This window comes from Pinus tabuliformis, chromosome 5_2 (genome assembly GCF_031772625.1).
Source record: "Pinus tabuliformis cultivar Carrire ecotype Pingquan chromosome 5_2, CPIR1, whole genome shotgun sequence".
Taxonomy (NCBI): domain Eukaryota; kingdom Viridiplantae; phylum Streptophyta; class Pinopsida; order Pinales; family Pinaceae; genus Pinus; species Pinus tabuliformis.
This window is the reverse complement of record NC_142306.1, coordinates 862,949,308-862,953,967: the sequence shown is the minus strand read 5'-3', so window position 1 is coordinate 862,953,967 and position 4,660 is coordinate 862,949,308. Positions and strand designations below refer to the sequence as shown.

Sequence of the window (4,660 nt, the reverse complement as noted above, 5' to 3'; positions counted from 1 at the left end):
TTTATATTAGAATGATTTTTTCTATGTATGCATTTATTGTCTCCATGTGATCTTCCTTGTAGGTATTCATCCATAACGGCGAAGAGGATATCGAAATTGGAAGCGAAAGAATCAAGGAAAACACCAACATATGTTAACATCAAAGAGAGGTAGGTCATTTATCCTCCTTTGTGTTTTCTAGTATAAACTAGGAAAGTTTGCGCATATTTGTCTTCATTTGTTACTAGATCCTCCCACAGGACTAGAGGGATCATTTTTGTTCGCAGAAAGGATTGCCTGCACAACAATGAGCCCTTGATCTGGTGACATGCCTCATTAAGACCACATATTTCCTCTATGAGAAGTAGCCTCCCTCTGAATCTCGGTGGTATTTCAATTTTCAAGATTCTAGCTAGTTTGCAACTTAGGGTTTGAGTGGCCCTGTAGTTTGAAAACTGCTTTTGTTTCTGCTAGCAGTTTCATATTTTGCAAAAGATCAATCTTTGGAGAATGCCTACATTGGCCAACTTTGGAACGATCACTTGAAGGGTTGTTTGGAAGGAAGCAATATTCCAGTGTTTATGGTTTCTTTGAAGCTAGAGGATGGTAGTCAACATTTCTACTGCGATGATTTTTGCTACAAATCCATGGAGACTAATTCCATGGTCTCAGAGATGCAGGGTGAGAAACTTACCTCTCTTTAACTTGAAAAATTGGCTTGGATTTGGTTTTATGGTAATCGAATGCGTGACTTGTGGTTGGATTGTGTAGAGGACTCTATGTAGAAATTTTTATTTTTGTTTGTGTGATTTTGGGGTTCTCATTTACCATTTTGAATTTGGTTGGAGTTTAAAGATAAAGGTTAAGAGGCGCGTGTTTCTTTACTTGAAGAAGTAGCTGGATTTGGATAGTGTTTCTTTATTTATATCAGTTGTCATTTAAGTCCCTAAATTTACTACAATTTTCCCTCTCTTCATATGGATAAAGTACTTAGGATTTCAATTTGATCTTAATATTTGTTAATTTCCTTTTAAGGTTTCTTCATGCTTATGGTTTGAAAGGCTTTGAAATATTTTATATTTATGGTTATCTTTCCACTTCTTTGAGGTTTTAAGATGTTTCAAGATATGCACTCTTGGAAAGGTGGATCCTTGAATTTTCCATTTCATCCACTCTTTGAATGATGTAGAGCATGAAAATCTAAGAATCTGCATAAGCTCCAACAATAAAAACGAACGCCAACATTGCGGAAGAGGTATGATCGCATGTCCTAAATTTGTTCATAAAATGTCTGGATTTTCCTCTTCCAAAATAATATGGGTGCTGAAAATCAAAGTTTCTTTATTCCTTTGGTAGCCTCTGACATCTATGCATTCATTGTGTAAACTTTCCTTTCGATTTTAATAGATGATGGAGTATTTTCCCTTGTTTGGCCACTACTATGTGTCTCCTTTTTGCCACTTTTGTGATCGTTGATGCTCCCATGATGTGGGTTTGTTTTTGTTTTTTTTTGTTTTTTGTTTTTTTTTTAATATCTCGATGAATGACGTTTATTATTATTATTATTATTATTATAACAAATGCAATGTGTGGGGTGATTTTGATTTTGAGCTCGCAAAGCTCACTGTTCAATGCTCTTAATGGTTTGGTATCTTAAGACCACGCGCATCAAGCAATTATTTCATTGTTAAGATGAAACCCAAGGATTGTTTCAAATATTTGTGGATTTTTTCCTCCTCCAAGTTCATGGACAAATGAACTCATGATAAATAGGTTTTTCTTTTATTATTTCCATATGAAAGGTTCAAATATTTAAGAGGTATTTTTTGGGGGTTTGTTAACCTAAGGCTCAAATGTAACTTCTTTGTGGGTTTGTTGGCCCAGGGCTCATAACGTCTTCATTCTTGTAACTCATTTTGGTTAGACGTTTGAAATTCTTGCGAGTGCATCTTACAGTTATTAGGATGAAACCTAAGGAGTCCTTCAAAGTTTTGTACGCTCTGCTCTCTCTTGTAAAATCTTGTACAACCAATTCAACTCATGAGATGTAGGGAAATTTATTGAATATGAAAGTTTTATATATTTTACTAAAGTATTCTCTAGGGATCATTCTTCTGCTAAATCACTCGTTACCTTCTTAGACTAAATATCAATTTGATTGTTCACTCTAGATGTGGTTCTTTTCAAAAAAAAATTGAGGATTTTATACAAAATAATATAATTAAGTGTTATGGTAATGTGTCTGTGGGCTTCTTTGTATGTATATCATGGCTTTATAACTTCCACCATTGGTTTGTATTCAAAATTTCTAACCGTCTACATTACTAATAGTCTTCTCAATGTTATTTTGTTGTCATATGTTTATGTGTTTGATAAAGTAATCTATTTTTTATGTATTCGAGCACATGGGCTAGAGGGGAGTCCATCCGATGCCATTTATTCTATAACATCACTAGGAGATTCTACCAGTAAAAAGGGCAGTAAGTTGGAGCTAGAAAAAATGGTGGAAAATGGGTTATATTATCCACCAAATAATTACTATGGTTTCTATCACCCAGGTCAACATTTTTGAGATTAAATAGTAGTGGTGGTTTGGAATTCACTTATACCATTTGGCCTTTATTTTGGTATATTTGATATTGCATGATATATTGTCTAACCATTTTTCCTTAGCAGGTTATGAAATTGTAGGGAATGAATGGGATGAGCATGGTGCTTATCTTTGAATGGATGGCTTGGAGATTCCTTATACAATAAATCTTATTGCCTCTAAATATTAGTTTCTTTTTAATATGTAAAGGTTATAGATTATGCAACTTCCATCCCTTTTTGTGCTTGTTTGATATTTCACTATTATCAAAATGCACTTTGTCTCATTGGCATTATGTATGCTTGCAGGGAATCCAAGCTGAAAATGGACCCTTGTTATACTATATGCCAGGTTATGGTTACCCTCAACCTGCTTATAATCCTTATAATGCATACTTTCTTGGTGCTATGCTTGGGGTTGATGGTCTTCTTGCTCATCAGCCATATTATCCTAGTCCTATCTATCAACAACCCCTCACTTCTCCAGCATATTTTCATCCTCTGTAGCATATGGATCGAAAGTTACACCAACTTTTTCGTGGGAGTCGGGACTTGTAGTTGCAAACTGGGAAAATGGAAATACATTGAATGTAAGTGCAACAAGTGGGCGAATAACAAACCATTCAGCAATAGTTGTTCTCTCAGGTGCCATATTCGAATGTTATATAACCAACAAGGAAACAAAATGTTGCTTTGAATTCAAAAGGATCAAATCAACCATCTGAGGGACTACAATCATCACATTCAATCATGTAGGTCAACCTAATATTCACTTTACAGGATTCAAAGCCAAAGTTTGAGGCCTATGAATAAGGTGTGTATCGTTGTTTTGTTTGGATCTTGTCCTAAGTTGTATCTGGATATTTGTTGTTCACTATCTCATATATGTGTTTTATTTTCAGATCCCATCACATGGTTCTACTGGTAAAACTACAAATTTACCAAAAGGCTATGTTCCGTTAGGAAAAGTTGCAGGTTATTCAAAACAAGGCAAGGCCAAGATGCTATATCCTAATAATGTTGCAGATTTCAAACCCAATGGGCATGCATACCTTGTTGGTGATAGATTAAAGACACGAGCACATGTAAATGGAAATGGGAATTTGGATGTCTTCAATGAACAAAACAGAGGTCCTCAAATCAACACGATGAGGAACCCCTAGCTATCATCAGTAGATGTGAATATTGGGGCTCACAAACTGGTGGAAAATACTAAAAATTGTGGTCCTTAGGTAAATAGGGACCAATTTAAACTGGCATATTTTCCCACCAAATATGATAATGTGTTGTTTTTTGTGATAAAATCTTATAGTGAGGATGATGTGCATAAGAGTATGAATACAATTTTATGCAAGCACTCCAAATGGAAATAAGAGACTAGTTGCGACATATCAAGTTGCACTCCAAATATCATGGGCCAGTTAAATCCTACCTTCAGGATTTTGTGTGTTGTTGCCTTCGAACTGTAGTTTCCTCCACAGACTCCCCTTGGAAATACTTAATTACTTCATGGGTTTCTTCTTCAACCAAACACAACAGTAATACCCCCACTGGGCCCTTCTAGTAGAGCAATCCATTGGAGATAATGTATTGTTGTGCTTGTAATCTTAGACTCTGATATTTTGATCTATCTAGTCCCAACGAGCATCTTAGAAATAAGAGGTAATGAACAATGTTCTTATACTTGGGTGACCCCTCATACTTGGCATAGATCTTCTGCAGAACTGTTTTAATTCTGCTCTATTATCCTCTGGACTGCCCTCCTCTATGATCAGGGTTATCCCTAGAGCTTGGCAATTGGATTCAGACAAAATCTTGGCCAACCCCTGGCCTTTGATGAGCTTGGTAGGCTTCATTTCTAGCTCATATTCTATATTTTGGCTATCCATCTGCTCCTCTTTCCTTCACTGTCTCCCTGCACCAGAATGTATCTAACTGTAATCGTTGGGACAAACGCCGTGATTTCGGATTGTGTTCAAGTTGCTCCCATGTAGTGATGGAGTCATTAGGCAGGGATTTGAACCATTTTCTAGCCTCTCCATAGAGGGATTGTAAAAACAGTCACATAACCACATCCAATTGTTCCACATTT

General features: G+C 36.0%; 1 pseudogene; it reads left to right on the top strand.

Annotated features, from left to right (window-relative positions):
• The first annotated feature begins 2,215 nt into the window (after positions 1 to 2,215).
• LOC149162047 (YTH domain-containing protein ECT2-like) lies at positions 2,216 to 3,993 on the top strand (annotated as a pseudogene).
• The last annotated feature ends 667 nt before the right edge of the window (positions 3,994 to 4,660 follow it).